At 39.9% G+C, this 20,948-nt stretch overlaps 1 protein-coding gene and 1 pseudogene across 1 annotated transcript in view; one reads left to right on the top strand and one right to left on the bottom strand.

Annotated features, from left to right (window-relative positions):
* Positions 1–20,948, bottom strand: part of AFG1L (AFG1 like ATPase) — a 234,226-nt gene that overhangs the window by 138,574 nt on the left and 74,704 nt on the right. The window lies entirely within an intron of this gene.
* LOC115834442 lies at positions 14,358–14,513 on the top strand (annotated as a pseudogene).

The raw sequence follows: 20,948 nt of genomic DNA, 5'->3' as shown, positions 1-20,948 counted from the left end.
CCTCCCCATCCACCTCAGAATCCATCTTTGCTGCGAAAGAGAAGCCCAGCTTTTCCTGAAGTTTATTTAATCTGGCACTAATACATCCATGTTAGCCTTCTTATCATTACTTTTTGGATGCTGTATCTTTTTGCATACAATTGCTTTCAATCTATCTGTGTCTTTATTTTTAAAGTATGTCTCTTGGCATTTTTTAAATTTGTTCTGATAATCTCTACCTTTTAATTGGAATGTTTAGTTCATTAACATTTAATATTTAGGTCCATGACTTTATTATTGGTTTTCTTTTTGTCCCTTCTTTTACTTTTTGCCTACATTTTTTGAATTATTTGAATACATTTTTAAATTCCTTTTGAATTTAATCTATCAGCCTTTATTTTAGTTGTTGTTCTATGATTACAATATACATCCTTAGCTTTTCATGCTCTACTTAGAATATCACATCACTTCAAAAAAATGTAGAAACACTGCATTCGTATAGAACCATCTAAACATCCCCCTTTCTGCTACTGGTGTCACATGTATCATATCTACATACAGTATAAACTCTATAAGACAACACTATAATTTTACGTAAATCAATTACATTTTAAAGAAACTAAGAGACAAAACTAGTGCTTATATTTACCCCAATATTAACCATTTTCATTTCTGATGTGTTTCACTTCTTCATCACTGAAGTACCCATCCATCATTTTCCTTCTACCTGAAGAACATGTTTTGGAATCTCTTGTAGTACAGGTTTGTTGGTGATAAATTCTCTTAGGTATTTTTCTCTTCTTTTCTTTTCTTTTTTTTTTTTTTTGAGATGGCGTTTCGCTCTTGTTGCCTAAGCTGGAGTACAATGGCACAGTCTTGGCTCACTGCAACCTCCACCTCCCGGGTTCAAGCGATTCTCCTGCCTCAGCCCCCCAAATAGCCAGGATTACAGGTATGAGCCACCATGCCCAGCTAATTTTGTATTTTTGGTAGAGACAGGGTTTCACCATGTTGGCCAGGCTGGTCTCGAACTCCTGACCTCAGGTGATCCACCTGCCTTGGCCTCCCGAAGTGCTGAGATTACAAGGCATGAGCCACCGCGCCCAGGAGAGGCATTTTTCTTTTTAATCTTAGAATGTCTTTATTTTGCCTTCATTCTTTTATTTATTTATTTATTTATTTATTTATTTATTTATTTGAGAGACAGAGTCTCATTCCGTTGCCCAAGCTAGAGTGCAGTGGCACAATTATAGCTCACTGCAGCCTCAAATTTGTGGGCTCAAGTGATCCCCCCAACCTCAGTCTCCTGAGAAGCTCCCACTACAGGCATGTTGCCAGCACACCAGCTAATTTTTTCTAAATTTCTTGTAGAGATGGGGTCTCACTATGTTGCTCAGGCAGGTCTTAAACTCCTAGCCCCAAGCAATCCTCCTGCCTCAGCCTCCCAAAGCACTGGGATTACAGGTGTGAGCTACTATCTTCATTCTCACAGGAAGTTCTAGAATAAGATTCTAAGTTGATGGTTTCTTCCTCTCAACATTTTAAAGATGTTCCACTGTCTCTGACCTCCAAAGTTTCTAACAGAAGTCATCAGTTCCCAATCATCGTTCCTCCAGGCAGAGACCAGCTCGCTCGTGGAGACCCTAACCCAGCGGCGCTACAGAAATTAAAGACACACATACAGAAATATAGCATGTGGAGTGGGAAATCAGGGGTCTCACAGCCTTCAGAGCTGAGAGCCTCAAACAGAGATTTACCCACATATTTATTGACAGCAAGCCAGTGATAAGCATTTTTTCTATAGATTATAGATTAACTAAAAGTATTCCTTACAGGAAACAAAGGGATGGGCTGAAATAAAGGGATGGGCTCTGGCTAGTCATCTGCAGCAGGAACATGTCCTTCAGGCATCGATCCCTCATGCTATCATTTGTGGTTTAAGAATGCCTTAAGCGGTTTTCCACCCTGGGTGGGCCAGGTGTTCCTTGCCCTCATTCCAGTACACCCACAACCTTCAGCGTGGGCATCATGGCCATCACAAATGTGTCACAGTGCTGCAGAGATTTTGTTTATGACCAGTTTTGGGCCAGTTTATGGCCAGATTTTGGGGGCCTGTTCCCAACACCTCTATATTTAATGTGTCATGTTTTCTCTGGTTGCTTTCTAGATTTGCTCTTTACCTTAGGTTTTTAGCAGTTTTACTGAAGTGTGCTTAATTTATTCTGCTTTAAGTTCACTAAGTTTCTGGAATCTATAAATTTATGTGTTTCAGATTTGGAAATTTTTCAGTCACTGTTTTTTCAAAAGTTTTTCTGCCTCATTCTCTCCCTCTTTTTCTTCTGGGATTCTAATTGGAAATATGTTAGAAGCTTGCGCAGTTCCTCACATTCCTAATGCTCTGTTTCTTTTCTTCTAATCATTTTCTTTCTATTCTTTACATGGGATAATTTTAAGTTATTTGAACATTTCCTCTGTTATCTCCATTCTGCTATTAAGCCCATCAAGTGAATTTTTATATAAGATATTATATTTTATAGTTCTAGAATTCATATTTTTTATGATTTCAGTTCTCTGCTGAGATTTCTTGTCTTTTCACTCATTCTGAACATATTTTCTTTACCTCACCCTTTCCCAGCAATTGCTTCCCCAGCTGCTTTAAAGTAGTTGTCTGCTAATCCAGTTCATATTGGGGGTTAGTCTCTGTTAACTGCTTTCTGTCTTCAGAATGGGACACATTTTCCTCATTTTCAATTTTGGATAGTATCCTGGACCTTGTGAATGTTATACTGTGAATTTCATTTTCTTCACTGAAGAGTATTGATATTTTTGCTTTAGTAGGAAATTATCTTGCTTGGATTCAAAAACTACAAACTCTTCTCTTGGGCAGCAACTCAAATCTCAGGTCTGGACCTACCCCTAGTTGGGTAGCTGTTAGTCTGCCCTGCAAATGCATGGTTCAGAAGTCAGTCTGAGATTTGGGCAGGGGTTACACACAGAACCTCGGGCTATACCAATCTAGTTCTCTCTGGGATCCATTTCTCATTTTCCAGCAGTAGTTCTCACCGCAAACTCTGTCATCTGGTTTTTCAGGCAAGAAAGACTGGATTTTCTATGAGAATAGCAGGTATCAATGCAGCACTGACTTCACCCTGCCCTGAGGCTGGTATCATAAAAAACAGGAAACTCTCCATGCTGGACATTCTTCCAAGTGTTGTCTTTCCTCAAGAATCTGCCAGCTTTTTTTTTTTTTTTTTTTTTTAACTCTCCAGGACCTTCACATAGTTGTGTAGAGTATTTTGCTCAGAATTTATCATTATTACCTGCAGAAAGATCATTTGGCTATGGCCTTACATATACTGAAGAGGTTTTAGTTTTTAATAGGGAACTCAACCCATTTATATTCCCTGTCAGTGAAATATCTGATCTTGTTTCACACTTTTTGTTCATACTTTTTGCTGTTTTCTAGCTTTCGCTCTAAGAAATATTTTTTATTTGATCTTTCATCTTTTCTACTTTTGTAGAAAAGATTTTCAAGTAATTTGAAAAGTAGAAGGCATATTTCAAATTCTAAAATACTTGACTGTATCTGTCCCCAATTACCAGTGTTACAACTGATGACACTGCCCCTCAAGATCTGTAAACTCTCCCTGCAAAGGGAACAAAATTATTATTTATAACCAAAGGACTTTTTTCTTTCTTCATCATTCTATTATTCTATTTCTGTATTCTGGCAGAGCTTCTTGTGTTAGTTTTCCTACATGACTGATTTTACTTTCTTCAGTTTTAAGTCTACAGTTTAGTGCTTCTACTGAAAATTTTAATTTATTTAATTTTAATTAATTTAATCTCTTTCTATTTCATTTTGCTTTCTTTTATCACAGCTGATCTCAGTAAATCAGTTTTCAGCTCAGTCTGTTGTCTTTTCTCAGCTTGAATCATCTGTATTGCAGAGTCTATGTTTTCCTGATTTTTGAATAATATAAAACAAAAAATTCCTAAAACATACTTCTCTTTGCTCTAGTAGATCATCTGTAAAAGGATGTTATTCTTTCACCTTTTTTATTTTATTTATTTATTTATTTACTGAGACAGACTCTCACTCTGTTGCCCAGGCTGGAGTGTAGTGGCCTGATCTCAGTTCACTGCAACCTCCGCCTCCTGGGTTCAAACAATTCTCATGCTTCAGCTTCCTGAGTAGCTGGAATTACAGGTGTGCACCACCACAAATTTTTTTGTATTTTTAGTAGAGACAGGGTTTTACCATGTGGGCCAAGCTGGTCTCCAACTCCCGGCCTCAAGTGATCCACCTGCCTGGCCTCCCAAAGTGGTGGGATTATAAGGCATAAGCCACGGCACTCAGCTTCTTTCACCTTTTAAGAATTAGATTTATTGCTGCAGTATCTTTTGTTGTTCTCATATTAAGGTATTTTCTTAAGCAAGTGTATATAATCTTGAACAAGGTCTAATTTTGGTGCAACTCTACAATCAAGATTTGTGGCTTTTACCTAGTTTCCCTCACTTCCCACCTAGTTGTTGTCATAATCTGTCTGTACTTTAGTTCAATATTAAAAAGTAATCATTGTCATCCTGGATGTGTTCATAACTGTGGCAGAAATGCCTCCATAGTTTCCCTGCTAAGCATAATTCAGGCTTTTTAACTAAGATACATATATTTGGTATTCATATTAAGAAACTATTCATCCACTTATATTTTATGAAGTTATTCTATGAAGAAATGATGTTGAATTTTGCCAAATGCTTTGTTGGCCTTTAAGGTGATGAACATTGTATTTTCCCCCCAGAAGCATTAAAATAATAAATTAAAATTAATACGTGTGTGTACGTGCATACCCCTAACTGTTGGCCAACTTTCTAGTGATATTCAGTCTTTTATTTAGTATGAATATGCTGGTCTGAGTAGGAATCACATAATGCTGTTGCCTGATAATCTAAGAAAAATAGTGTTATTTTGACATTCTAATGCTATCTAATGCATTTTCATTATAATAAACAGTGAATAGCCAGGCGCGGTGGCTCACACCTGTAATCCCAGCACTTGGGAAGCCAAGGCGGGTGGATCACCTGAGGTCGGGAGTTCGAGACCAGTTTGACCAACATGGAGAAACCCCGTCTCTACTAAAAATACAAAATTAGCCAGGTGTGGTGGTGCATGCTTGTAATCCCAGCTACTCGGGAGGCTGAGGCAGGAGAATCGCTTGAACCCGGCAGGCAGAGGTTGCAGTGAGCCGAGATTGTGCCATTGCACTCCAGCCTGGACAACAAGAGCAAAGCTTCAACTCAAAAAAAAAAAACAGTGAATAAAAACCAGAAACTCCAAAGTTCACTGCTCTTACAGTTCTAGGGTCAGTCAGCATGGGACATTTTTAGCACCTTGTGTTAATCTGCCAAAGAAGCACAGTCATTTCAATTCATGTAGTCTATTTCCCCATAAAAATGTATTTCTATTTTTGATTGAATAAATTTCTCAAGTTGAACTATTAATTTAATTTCAAATGTTTAACTAATTTAACCTACTAGTCTATTATTAATTTGTTGTCAGAGTCTTCATCCACTTAAATCAGTCTTATTATATTTCCCTATTGGAATGTCATGAAATTAACAAAATTTTATTGCAGTACCTAAAACGTGAGAATCACATATGTGAAATTTTAAATCATGGATTTTTGTTTCTAGCTATTCTGATGACTTGACACTGTATTTTTTTTTTTTTTTCCAGAGACAAGCTTCCTATGTTGTCCAGGCTAGAGTCAGTGGCTATTTATAGGCATGACTGTAGCTCACTGTAGCCTTGAACTCCTGGACTCAAGTGATTCTCCTGCCTCAGCCCCCCAAGTAGCTAGGATGACAGACATGTGCAAATGCACCCAGCTCCTGACACTAGAATCTTTGAAAAGTAAAAACCATAATCCAGGTCTCTTCTGATTAAAAAAAAAAGAAAAGTAAAAATGTATCTACTTGTATGTAGACATTAAGATATTTACCTAAATGACAAAATTGCTGAATGAATAATTTACTTGAAGCTTTATAAAAATAAGAAATTAAATACGAACTCTCTCTGCGTATATTTTATCTGAAACTTTTCAAATAATTTCCTATTCCTATGGATCTGACCCAAGATCCTCTTTATTTCAGGTTCAAGAGCCTTAACCAGATTGTCCCATGAAATATAAAATGAGTGTTTTTGGTTGGTTTTTTTCCAAGATGGTGGATTAGCAGCTTTCAGCATGCCTCAGACACTTGGAAACAGCAAGATAATACATAAAGATAAACTCTGTAAGTTTTAATTCAAGAAGGAAAATGGAAATCTACCAGAATCATAAAGGACATCCCAGAACCCAGGGAGGAGAATGCCAGAAAACAGCCCCCATGATAGCATCCAGCTGATAAAGGTGAGTGAAGCCCCAGTATGTGAGAAAGGAAGAAGTCTCCTCTGTGACTCACCTTTCCACTGGGGATCCAAGCAACCCAGGCCAAGGGAAAGCATTTTGCTTCTCCCAAGCCCGGGAGTTAACTTGAGGAGAGGATTGGAGACACTGTGAAGGAAAGACACTGAGAAAAGCTGCAGGCATTTTCCCAGATCTGAGAATGAGAGCAGGACACCATTTTTAATCCAGGCCATTCTTTGGTGACCTGCAGCATGGCTGTATGGGCATTTTAGTCTCAGACCAGAGATTGGAGCACCTGCTCCAGAGTTGGATAGGGGGCCTCCACATCCAGAACTGTGGAAAGTGCTTCAGCAGTAGGTGCTGGAATTGTGCTCTCCCCTGTCACAAGTCTGGCATGGAAGAGAGCGGCTACAGCTGCAGTTTCTCCTGGGTGGCAAGACTTGCAGCCAGGGCCAGCTTGGAAACCTGCAACTGATCTGCGTGTGCCATCACTGGGTGCCCCACTCTGCTTCCCTGAGATCATGATGCAGCGGGGCCCTCTCCCTTCCAACCCCAGGCAGAAATCCAGGCATTTGGAATACATACTTGCCTGAACCAGTAGCCCAAGCCACCCCACCCTTCCTGGACATAGATTGCGGTGCTGCGAGGCTCTCTCTGCTCCACACCTAGGCAGATCTCCAGGCATTTAGAACACCTGTTTGCCGGGTTCAGCAGCCTAAGCTGCCCCACCCTTCCTGAACAGAGATCCTGGTGCAGGGGAACCCTCTCTGTTACATGCCCAGGAAGATCTCCAGGCATTCAGAGTACCTGCATGCACGGTCCAGCAGCCTAAGTTGCCCCACCCCTCCTGTGTAGAGATCTTAGTGCATGGGGGCCCTCTCTGCTCCATGCCTAGGCAGATCTCCAGGCATTTGGAGCATCCCCCACCTGGATCGGCAGCTTGACCTGCCCCACTCTTCCTGTGAAGAGAGTATGGTATGGAGAGGCCCTCTCTGCCTCACAACCAGGCAGATCTCCAGGCATTCAGAGCACCCTCTCACCTGGTTCAGCAGCCTAAGCTGCCCCACGCTTCCTGGGTATAGATCATAGTGCAGCAAGACCCTCTCTGCTCCATGTCCAGGCAGTACGCCAGGCATCTGGAGCACCCACTCTCCTGGATTAGGAGCTTAGGCCATCCCCTCATCCTCATGCAGAGAATTTGGAGCTGAGCAGGTTTCCCAGCTCCACACCTCAGAAAACCTTTGGGTACCTCATGGTCACCCACTGGATTCTCCCTTGGCACTAGTGATTGTGTCTGCCATCAGGGGACCTGCAGGCAGATTTGCCAGGTCTGCCTCTGCCCTTCATGGCTCCCATTGCCACCCTCCCAACCCCTGTCACCACCAGGGCTGAAGGAGTGCAGACCACTGTGCATTCTACAAATCAGCTAATCGCCTGGAGCAACAGAGAGCTTCTGCCAGTAAGTAAGGATCAAGTATATACCCAAACACACTAGCTGTAGCTGGCTCTCACCTGTGCATGCCATCTACCGGCTTGTAAGGCAAACTTCACAGCCCAATATAAAACATGCTGAAAGAAGTACATAGGGCAGCCGGACGCGGTGACTCATGCCTGTAAACACAACACCTTGGGAGGCTAAGGTGGACGGATCACTTGAGGTCAGGAGATCAAGACCAGTCTGGCAAACAAGGTGAAACCCTGTCTCTACTAAAAATACAAAACTTAGCCAGGCATGGTAGTGGGTGCCTGCAATCCCAGCTACTCAGGAGGCTGAGGCAGGAGAATTGCCTGGACCTGGGAGGAGGAGGTAGTGAGCCAAGATCGGACCACTGCACTCCGCACTCCAGCCTGGGTGACTAAGTGAGACTCTATCTCCAAAAAAAAAAGAAGGAGAAGGAGAAGAGCAGCAGCAACAGCATAGGGCTGTTCAAGCAAAGCCAAAAGATCTTACCAAGCATTCTCTACGGTCACATCCCCTAGGCAAGCGGGGAAAAGGGAAAGGAAAGAAGAATTAATAATAATAATAATAACAACATTATAGGGAAAGAAAGAAAAAGAAAAAAATCCTACCTGCATGAAAATAATTACAAAAATCAGAAGTGCCAGTGTCTCCAGATGAGAAGCAACCAGCACAAGAATTCTGGCACCATGAAAAAGCTGAAGGTACTGACACCACCAAAAAATTTCACTAGATCTCCAGCAATGGTCCCTAACCAAAATAGAAATTCAGAAATAACAGATAAGGAACTCAAAGCACAGGCCGGGTGTGGTGGCTCATGCCTGTAATCCCAGCACTTTGGGAGGCCAAGGTGGCCAGATCACCTGAGGTCGGGAGTTCGAGACCAGCCTGGCCAATATGGTGAAACCCCATCTCTACTAAAAATACAAAAATTAGCTGGGCGTGGTGGCATGTGCCTGTAATCCCAGCTACTCAGGAAGCTGAGGCAGGAGAATCACTTGAACCTGGGAGGTGGAGGTTGCAGTAAGCTCAGATTGCGTGACTCCAGCCTGGGTATCAGAGTGAGACTCTGTATCAAAAAAACAAACAAAAAAACAAAACAAAAAACAACTTCAAAGCATGGCTTGCAAGGAAGCTTATAGAGATCCAAGACAAAGTTAAAAATCGAGACAAAGAAACTTCTAAAGCAATCCAGGAAATGAAGAGATAAACATCTCAAAAAGAAATCAATCAGAGCCTCTAGAATTAAAAAACTCACTTAAGGAATTTCAAAATAAAATTGAAAGCTTTATAAATGGACTGGACCAAGCACAAGAATTTCAGGACTTCAAGACTGGTCTTTTGAATGAACCCAATCTGACCAAAAAAAAAAAAAAGAATTTTTAAAAATAAGTAAAATAAGTAAATTATTTGAGAAATGTGGGATTATGTAATGCAACCAAACCTTCAAATTACTGGCATTCCTGAGAGAGAAGGAGAAAAAGCAAACAACTTGGAAAATATACTTGAGGCAATAATTCAAGAAAACTTCCCTAGTCCTTAGAACATGGATAAATAAATTTGTGAAAAATGTCAAAAAAAAGAAAAAAAAAAAAAGGAAACTTTCCTTATCTTTCCAGGGAGGTAAACATCCAGATACAAGAAATCCAGAGAACACCTGCAAGATACTATATACAAAATGAACATCACCAAGACATATATAGTCACCACACTGTGCAAGGTCAGTGTTAAAGAAAAAATCTTAAAGGCAGCTAGAGAAAAAGGGCAGATCATGTACAAAAGGAACCCCATCAGGCTAACAGTGGACTTGTCAGCAGAAACCTTGCAAACCAGGAGAGATTGGGAGCCAATTATCAGCATTCTTAAAGAAAAGAAACTCCAACCAAGAATTTCATATCCTGCCAAACTAAGTTTCACAGCAAAGAAGAAATAAAATCTTTTCCAGACAAGTAAGTGCCAAAGGAATGGGTTACCACTAGAGCAGCCTTACATTAGATCCCTAAGGGAGTCCTAAATATGGAAACAAAAGAATGATACCTGCTACCACAAAAACACACTTAAGTACATAGCCCACAGACCCTATAAAGAAAAAAACAATAGAAACTACAAAGCAAACAGCTAACAACTTCACAATAGGATCAAAACTTCACATATCAATATTAACCTTGAATGTAAATGGTCTAAACGCCCCACTTACAAGGCAAAGAGTGGCAAGTTGGATAAAGAAACAAGACCCATCCATCTGTTGTCTTCAAGAGACCCATTTCACATGTAATGACACCCATAGGCTCCAAGTACAGGGGTGGAGAAAGATCTACCATGCAAAAAGAGAACCAAAAAAAAGGCAAAAAAAAAGACAAAAAAAAATCTTACTATCAGATTAAACAGACTTTAAACCAACAACGGCAAAAACATACAAAGAAGGGTATTACATAATGATAAAGGGTTATATTCAATAAAAGTTAACTATCCTAAATATTTATGTATCCAACATTGGAGCATCCAGATTCATAAAACAAGTACCTATACACTTACAAAAAGACTTAGATAGCCACAAAATAATAATAGGGGACTTCAATGCCCCACTGACAGGATTAGATCATCAAGGCAGAAAATTAACAAAGAAATTCTGGACTTAACAGTTGACCAAATGGACTAATAGATATGTACAGAATACTCTATATGTCAACCACAAATATACATTCTTCTCATCTGCACACAGAACATACTCCAAGATTAACCACATGCTCAATCATAAAGCAAGTCTTGATAAATTTTTTAAAAATCAAAATCATATCAACCATACTCTTGGACCGCAGTAGAATAAAAATAGAAATCAGTACCAAGAAGATCTCTCAAAACCACACAATTACATAGAAATTAAACAACTTGCTCCTGAATGACTTTGGGGTAAACAATAAAATCGAGGCTGAAATCAAAAGATTCTTTGAAATAAATAAAAACAAAGACACAATATCCCAAAATCTCTGGGATATAGCAAAAGCAGTAACCCAGAGATACTAACCAACAATCTAACATCACACCTAGAAGAACTAGAAAAAACAAAAACAAACTAACCCCAAAGCTAGCAGAAGAAAAGAAATAACTAAAATCAGAGCATAACTGAACAAAATTGAGACTCAAAAATCCACACAAAGAATCAGCGAAACCAGAAGTTGGTTCTTTGAAAGGATAAACAAGATCTATAGACTGCTAGCTAGATTAAAAAAGAAAAAGAGAGAGAAAATCCAAATAAGCACAATCAGAAATGACAAAGGTGACATTCCAGCCAATCCCACAGAAATACAAAAGATCCTCAGAGACTAATATGAACACCTCTATGCACACAAACTAGAAAATCTAGCGGAAATGGATTAATTCCTGGAAACATACAATCTCCCAAGATTGAATCAGAAAGAAATCGAAACACCAAACAGACCAATATCGAGTTCCAAAATTGAATCAATAATTAAAAACCTACTAATCCAAAAAAGCCCTAGACCAGAAATGGATTCACAGCCAAATTCTACCAGACATACAAAGAAGAGCCGGTACCAATTCTACTGAAACTATTTCAAAAAACTGAGGAGAGACTCCTCCCTAACTCATTCTACAAAGCCAGTATCACCCTAGTACCAAAACCTGGCAAAGAGACAATGAAAAGGCTGATATCCCTGATGGGCATAGATACCAAAATCCTCAAAAAATACTAGAAAACTGAATTCAACAACACGCCAAAAAAGTTAATTCACGATAGTCAAGTAGGCCTCAGTCCTGGGATGCAAGGTTGGTTCAACATACACAAATCAATAAATGTGATTCACCACATGAACAGAATTAAAAACAAAAACCATAGAATCATCTCAACAGATGCAGAAAAAGCTTTAAATAAAATCCAGCAACCCTTCATGATAAAAACCCTCAAGAAACTAGACACTGCAGGAACACACCTAAAAAATAATAAGAGCCATCTATGACATACCCACAGCCAACATCATACTAAATGGGCAAAAACTGGAAGCATTCCCTTTGAGAACTGGAATAAGAAAGGATGTCCACTCTCACCACTCCTATTCATGTACTGGAAGTGCCCGCCAGAGCAATCAGGCAAGAGGAAGAAATAAAAGGAATCCAAATTGGAAAAGGAGAAATCAAACTATCTTTCTTCACAGACAGTATGATTCTATACCTTGAAAACTCTAAAGACTCCATCAAAAGTCTCCTGGAACTAATAAATAACTTCAGGAAAGTTTCAGGATACCAAAATCCATATATAAAAATCAGTAGCATTTCTATACACCAATAACATTCAAACTGAGAGCCAAATCAAGAATGCAATCCCATTTGTAATAGCCATACACACAAAAAATGCCTATGAATACATCTAACCAAGAAAGAGAAAGATCTCTACAAGGAGAACTACAAAACACTGCTAAAAGACACAGACGACACAAAGAAATGGAGAAATATTCCAGGCTCGTGGATTGGAAGAATCTATGTCATTAAAATGGCCATACTGCCCAAAGCGATCTATGAATTCAATGCTATTCCTATCAAACTACCAATGCCATTTTTCACAGATTTGGAAAAAAACTATTCTAAAATTCATATGGAACCAAAAAGGAGCCAAAATAACCAAAGCAACCCAAAACAAAAGGAACAAAGCCAAATGCATCACATTAACCAACTTCAAACTATACCGTAAGGCTACGGTAACCAAAATAGCATGGTACTGGTACAAAAACAGACATATAGACCAATGGAATGAAATAAAGAACACAGAAATAAAGCTGTACACCTATAGCCATTTGATATTCAACGAAGTTGACAAAAATAAGCAATGGGGAAAGGACTCCCTATTCAATAAATGATGCTGGGATAGCTGGCTAGCCATATGCAGAAGAATGAAACTGGACCTTTCACCATATGCAAAAATTAACTCAAGATGAATCAAAGATTTAAACGTAAGACTTCAAACTATAAGAATCCTAGATGAAAATATAGGGAACACCATTCTGAATATCAGTCTTGGGAAATAATTTATTACTAAGTTCTCAAAAACAATTGCAAGAAAAACAAAAATTTGTAAGTGAGGCCTAATTAAACTAAAGAACTTCTGCACAGTAAAAGCAACTACCCACAGAGTAAACAGATAACCTGCAGAAAGGGAGAAAATATTTGCAAGCTATGCATCTGACAAAGGTCTAATATCCAGAATCTATAAGCAAATTAAACAACTGAACAAGCAAAAAACAAATAACTCCATTAAAACATGGGCAAAAGATATGCACAGTCACTTCTCAAAAGAAGACACACAGTGGCCAACAAACATATAAAAAAAAATCCATATCACCAATCACGAGAGAAACACAAATGAAAACCACAATGAGATACCATCTCACACCAGTCTGAATGGCTAGTATTAAAAAGTAAAAAATAACAGATGCTGGTGAGGCTGTGGAGAAAAGGGAATGCTTATACACCATTGGTGGGAATGTAAATTAGTTCAGCCACTGTGGAAAGCAGTTTGGAGACATCTCAAAGAACTTAAAACAGAACTACCGGCCAGGCGCAGTGGATCATGCCTGTAATCCCATCACTTTGGGAGGCCGAGGCAAGTGGATCACTTGAGGTCAGGAGTTCGAGACCAGTCTGGCCAACATGGTGAAACCCTGTCTCTACTAAAACTACAAAAATTAGCCGGGCATGGTGGCGCATGCCTGTAATCCCAGCTACTCGGGAGGCTGACGCAGCAGAATCACTTGAACCCAGGAGGCAGAGCCGAGATCATGTCGCTGCACTCCAGCCTGAGTAACAAAGCTAGACTCCATCTCAAAAAAAAAAAAAAAAAAAATCTCAGAACTACCATTTGACCCAGCAATCCCATTACTGGGTGTCTATCCAAAAGAAAACAAATCTTTCTACCAAAAGACATGCATTTGCACATTCATCACAGCACTATTCACAATAGCAAAGTCATAGCATCAACCCAGGTGCCCACTAATAACGACTGATGAGGAAAATGTGGTACATATACACCAAGAGTATTACACAGCCATAAAAAGAATGAAATCATGTCTTTTGCAGCAACATGGATGCAGCTGGAGGCCATTAGCCTAAATGAATTAATACAGGAACAAAAAAACCATATACCACATGTTCTCACTTATGAGTGGGAGCTAGACATCGGGTACTCATGGACATAAAGATGGGAACAATAGACACGGGGGACTACTAGAGGGGAAGGGTAGAAGCAGGTAAGGGTGGAAAAACTAACTGTTGGATACTATGCTCAGTACCTAGGTGATGGGATCATTTGTACCCCAAACCTCAGCATCATGCAATATACACAGGTAACAAACCTGCACGTGTACCCCCCGAATCTAAGACAAAAGTTGAAAAATAAAAAAGTAAAAAACAAAAATAAATAAAAGTAAAAATCTAGGCTGAGTTCTGGGCACAAGGCAACCACTGAGAAGAGCAGAGCATGGCATATGCTGAGTCAGACCATGATGTTCAGGATGGGGGGCCTCATGCCAAAGCTGGACTTGGAGGAGGTGAAAGAGAAGATGCATGAGGATGTGTTCTCCTCCATATAGAACTTCCTCCAGTACATGGCCCTGCTGAGAATCACTCTTTTTATCTTAAAGAAATTGGACAGCATATGAAGATTGGGCATCACATGTGAATGCATGACATGAAGAACCTGGTTACAGTTTCTACTCCTCTCTGCAAGTGAATAGGCCCAGAAAGGTTTAAGAGACGCTTTGACTTAATGGACATAATAATTTTACTTGTTAAGAACAAGTTTGGGCCAGGTACAGTGGGTCACACCTGCAATCCCAGCACTTTGGGAGGCCGAGGTGGGCGGATCACGAGGTCAGGAGTTTGAGACCAGCCTGGCCAACATAGTGAAACCCCATCTCTACTAAAAATACAAAAATTCACTAGGCATGGCAGTGCGCGCCTGTAATCCCAGCTACTCAGGAGGCTGAGGCAGGAGAAGCGCTTGAACCCAGGAGGTGGAGGTTGCAGTGAGCTGAGATTGCACCACTGCACTCCAGCCTGGATGGCAGAGTGAGACTCTGTCTCAAAAAAAAAAAAAAAAAAAAACAAGTTTGGCTCTGGTAATTGACCTTCATAGCTAAAATACAAAACTATTTGGTAAGTAAAAAAATAAAATAAAAATCTTTTCCTAGCAAAAAATAAAAATAAATTTAAAAAAATAAAAATAAATTAAAAAAATAAAGAAAATAACCAAATGTTAATTTTATAGTTATGTCATCACATATTTGAAATAAATGAAAAAAAAAGTGAATTTATATAATTTATATAAAGTGAAATATATATATATATATACATATATACGTACATAATAGTACTACTACTAGAAATGTTATTTAAAATAAACTAAACAGGCTGGGCGTGATGGCTCATGCTTATAATCCCAGCCTTTTGGGAGGACTAGGAGGGAGAACTACTTGAGCCCAGGAGTCTGAGACTAGCCTGGGCAACATAATGAGACCCTAACTCTACCAAAAAAATTAAAAATTAGCTGGGCACAGTGGTACATGCCTGTAGTCCTAGCAACTCAGGAGGCTGAGGCAGGAGGACGGTTCGAGCCCAGACATTCAAGGTTACAGTGAGCTATAATTATACCCCTGCACTCCAGCCTGGGTCAGAGTAAGACTCTTGTCTCTAAAAATAAATAATTAATTAATTAAATTTAATAAACATTTTGAGACTGCCAGAAAGGAAAATCCCTAGAGACCAAAAAACAAAGAGAAAGCTAAAAACTAAAGTAGTAATCATGCCAGGCACAGGGACTCAAGCCTATAATCCCAACATTTTGGGAGGCTAAGGCGGGAAAATAGTTTCAGCACAGGAGTTTGAGACCAGCCTAGGCAACACAGGGAGATCTACAAAAAATTTAAAAATTTGCTGGGCCTGGTAGTCCAAGCTACTCACAAGGCTAAGGCAGAAGGATCGCTTGGGCTCAGGAGGTCAAGCATGCAGTGAGCAGTACCACTTGCCACTGGGCCCAACTAATTTTAAATTTTTTGTAGAGATAGGGTCTCATTATGTTGCCCAGGCTAGTCCCAAACTCCTGTGCTCAAGCAATTTTCCTGCCTAGGCCTCCCAAAAGGCTGGGATTATAAGCATGAGCCATTACATCCAGCCTGTTTACTTTATTTTAAACAACATTTCTAGTGTCTTGTAGTGGTATCACACCACTACACTCCAGTCTGGGTGACAGAGTGAGACTGTCACAAAACAAAACAAAAATAAAACAAAACAAAAAATAAAGTAGTAATCACAAGCTGACACTGATTTGGGGTTTAACAGCTGCATGGTGTACAGAGGTTGAGGCCTTGGACCGAAACAAGGCATGAACTGGAAGTTAGGGCTAGAAAAAACAATGCAGTGCAGGACAGCAGTCTTTGGTACCTTATTCCCTCCACCCGCCTCAAGTATGACTTCCCCTTCTCTTCCACAAGACCTTCCGAGACACTCCACTCCACAGCTATTTACTCTCTAGGTTCCTAAACTTGGTGTTGCTTTACATGACCATCAATTATTGAAGCACTATAACTAGAAATGGAGGGAATGAGATGAATGAAGCAGAAGGAATTAATCAGAGGGGCTAAAGGATTAATAGAGAGAAAAAAGAAAATGTGTGTTCTAGACTCCTAACCTCTAGTTTTCTGACTCTATTGAATGGCAGACACACCATTCACCCAGCTGTACAAGCCAGAAAGTTAGAAAGTGTCCTTTCCTTTTTCCTCAGTATCCAACCTATATCCAAGTGCTGTCTACTTCACCCCCTAAATCTCTCTCAAATCTATCCTTCTCTTAATATCCATTGCCATCACCTTGTACCTGGGTTTCTTAACCTAGGCTACATAGTTCCTTGTTGCAGGGGTTACATTATAGGATACTTTGGCTATATTCCTGGCCTTTACCTACTAGATGCCAGCAGCAGCCCTCTTCCACCAGGTGAGACAACCAAAAATGTCTCAGATGTTACCAAATATTCCCTGGTGAGCAAAAGAGGCCCCTCATTGAGAATCACTGCCTTATACCCTTACCAAGGTATCATCATTTCTTGTCTAGTGTGCTACAACAGCTTCCTGTCTCCCTGCATGCACCATATTACCATACCCCATCTAGTAACCTATTCTCCAAACTACAGCCAGAAGGATATTTCCAACTCAGATCACGTCAGTCCTTGCTTAAAATAAGCTTCAGTGGCTTAGCGTTTCTCTTAGAATAAAATCCAAAATCCTTATTATTGCTACAAGGTTTAGCTCTTACTTCTACAGATTCAACTTGTACCTTACTGCATCCTTCTCCCCTTCACTCTCCACTCTAGCCCCACTGGCTACCTCAAATGGGTCATTCTATCTCCAGCCACTCGGCTTTGCCTCAACCCTCTGCCAGCTCTTGTAGCAGTCTAAGAAGTTGGTTCTATTTTAAAAGATAGATAGATAGATAGATAGATAGATAGATAGATAGATAGATAGACAGACAGACAGACAGACAGACAGACAGACAGACAGATCGACAGATCAATCTGGGGCTGGGCGCGGTAGCTCACGCCTATAATCCTAGCACTTTGGGAGGCCGAGGCAGGTGTATCACCTGAGGTCAGGAGTTCAAGACAAGCCTGGCCAACATGGTGAAACCCTGTCTCTACTAAAAATACAAAAATTAGCTGGGCATGGTGGTGGGTGCCTGTAATCCCAGACTGGGGCAGGAGAACTGCTTGAACCCAGGAGGCGGAGGTTGCAGTGAACCAAGCTCCCACCACTGCACTCCAGTCTGGGCGACAGAGCAAGGCTCCATCTCAAAAAAAAAAAAAAAAAAAATTGTGACCTAAAAAAAAGTTGAATGCATTTTGATGGCTGGAAAAGAGGACACTCTTCTTTATTTTCTTCCCCACTCCCCACCTTTTTTTAATATAGTACTTTGAGTTGCTGTTTTAAGAAAAGGACATTCTTTCTCTGGGACAGGATAGACAGATCAGTGATGACCACAAGGCAAAAAGATAGAAAACAATGTGTAAAAAGAGTCACAAAACCTAAGTTCTAGTCTTTGTTCTGTCATTCACTATCCATGTGATTTGTTTTTAATTTACATATAATATGTAACTTTTTTGGCCTACAGTTCTACGAGTTTTTAGCACATGCAACCACCACTACAACCTGGATGCAGCAGTTGCAACCTGAGGCTGCCCCTTTGTAATCAAACACCTCCTCAACCCGGACCTTGGCAATCACTGCTTCATTCTTCGTCTTATAGTTTTACCTCTTCCTGATATGCTTAGGCTTTCTGAGTCTTTTTCTCCACAAATAAAATTATACACACACACACGCACACATATACATGTCATCTTCATTACATTAAAATATTAAGTTATTTATGATGATTGTCTGCTGTGGCTAAAAAACCTGGTCTATGACAAGCATCCCATTCCTTCCACAGTTTATATTTAGAAAAGGCTTTCTCTAAGTTTGTCCAATTTTTGCAATTCCGCATCTTGAACTTTCAGTCTTCTCCAGAAGGGTGGCTCCAGCTCAGATTTCTGCAGGCTACCCTGATACACCGGTAGCTTTGTTCACTCCTACAAAGCTAGGAGCTGCAAAATATTCCTTAACCCCTCCTGGTGGCTGTCCTTCCTCAGTTAGTTAACTACACTGCCATAGTCTGAGCAGCCTAATTATCCTTTCAGCAGTCTTTGCTAAAGGGCTTCCAAAATTGTTCTAGCTCTTTGCTATTTACGAGCATAGCTTGTCACTGAATGTCTAAAGGTGATACTGATGCCACTGTCGAATCAACACATCAGCTGTGGTAGAGACAAGCTTCACTTCCACCTAGATAGAAGATCTAATATTAAAAAGCTCACTCCCTTGGCTCATAGGGTTGCTAACACTAGTTAATCACAAGAATGCTGTATATAACATTATATGGATTTTAATAAGTACATCTGCAAAATCACTCATAATTCTTTTGTAGTACAATGGATGAGGTATAACTATAATTGTTTGAATAACTGGATCCAAAAGGTGTTGATTAGTTAATTGATGTCTTCCTAAGATAAGACCTCCAGTGGTATGCAACAAGTAACTTAATTTAGTCCTATCTGATTTACACATTTTAATTAAGGAATGGCTAAAGATATAGAAATATGATTATGAAATGTATAAATGTCATAGTAGGGATAGCCAAAGAAAATTTATGTTAGAATCATACTTCAAAAATACTTCAAAGGCCGGGCGCGGTGGCTCACGCTTGTAGTCCCAGCACTTTGGGAGGCCGAGGCGGGCGGATCACGAGGTCAGGAGATCGAGACCACAGTGAAACCCCGTCTCTACTAAAAATACAAAAAATTAGCCGGGCGTGGTGGCGGGCGCCTGTAGTCCCAGCTACTCGGAGAGGCTGAGGCAGGAGAATGGCGTGAACCCGGGAGGCGGAGCTTGCAGTGAGCCGAGATCGCGCCACTGCACTCCAGCCTGGGCGACAGAGCGAGACTCCGTCTCAAAAAAAAAAAAAAAAAAAAAAAACTTCAAACATACTCCATCTGCAAAACAAAAATAAATAAAAACAGAAAACAAAAATAAAAATAAAAAATACTTCAATAAAAATCAATAAAATGGAACAACATAGACTAATAAGCTGAAATGTAATAGAAGAAAAAGAAATCCACTACACAAACATAGAATGAGAGAGACCTAGTTTCACAGCAGGCTACATAGTAAAATCTGGGTCTGTTAGCAATTTTAAATTCAATATACACCATCAATGTGGCATAGCTTACTTTAAAAAAAAAGTTCCCACTATGACGTTACTCTTTTCAGACTCACTAATGAATTCCATGTTACTAATTGCAATGGTTAATTCTCAACCTCATTTTCAGCTTGTAGCAGCATTTAACAGAAGTAATCATCAATCCTTTTTGTACTACTTTTCTTTTCCTCACTTGACACTCTCCTGGTTCTCCTCCTACCTCACCAGCTGCTCTTTCCTGCCTCCTTTAGGACTGATGACTTCCAAATGTATATCTCCAGCCCAGACGTTTCCAATGAAGTCCAAACTCTTATATGCATCCCCCTTGTCACCACAGAAACCCCTACCTCCACCTCCCTACCCAAATCTGCTTTTTCTGTAGTCTTCCCCATCTCAGTAAACAGCAACTTCATCCTTCCAATTGCTCAGGCCAAAACCTTTGAGTTACTCTTGATCCCTCTCTCTTTTTTCATACTCTAGCTCCATCAGTAAATTCTGCTGACTCTGCCTATATAGTATATCCAGAACCTGCCCTCTTCTCACCACTTTACTGCTCCATCACCTCCCCCTGGGATTGTTGCAGTAGTCTCCTAAAAGGTCTCCTTACTTCTAACTCTGAAACCCCATACCCACACTCTATTCTCAACATTGCAGCCAGAGAATCTTTTTAAAACATGCAATCATCCAATGTTCATTCTAAGACTATTTACTGAGAACCATCTATGTGTAAGACACTGTTACAGGTGCTGAGAACACATCTGAGAACAGAAGAGATAAAAATCACTGCCCTCATGAAGCTTTTGTATCCTGGAAGGGAACAGACAATAAACTATAAATATAATAAATAAGTAAATTATATGGTAGGTCCATAGTGCTATGGGTAAAAGAGAGAGCAGGGTAAAGGGAAGCAGTACCAAGAAGAAAGGGATGTGTTGCAGGTTCAAACAGGGAGACAAGTCTAGGCTTCACTGGCAATGTAACTTCTAAGCAAAGACAAAGGAGGTGAGGGCTTAGCCATGCAGGTATCTGGAGAAACAGCACTCCAGGCAGAAAGATGTTCCCATTAAGTCTCTCAGGAAATATTTGTGGTTTCTTAGACCTTTAACTGAGCACATGATGGGCTGAAACATGCAAGATTTTAAACTTGTTGTTTTTAATCTAAATATTACTTGTATTTTAATTTTTAAGTACTTTCCTAATAAGGCACAAGTGTTTTTTTAGAAATGATAATTTAAGTGAAGTATTAGAAACTATTCATGCAAGCAAGTTTTCGGTCTTTTTCTAAAATTTAATTATGAGTTTCATCTTTCATTTGG

Source organism: Nomascus leucogenys, chromosome 3, assembly GCF_006542625.1.
Source record: "Nomascus leucogenys isolate Asia chromosome 3, Asia_NLE_v1, whole genome shotgun sequence".
NCBI lineage: Eukaryota > Metazoa > Chordata > Mammalia > Primates > Hylobatidae > Nomascus > Nomascus leucogenys.
The sequence above is the reverse complement of the archived record's forward strand: the minus strand, read 5'-3'. Positions and strand labels throughout refer to the sequence as shown.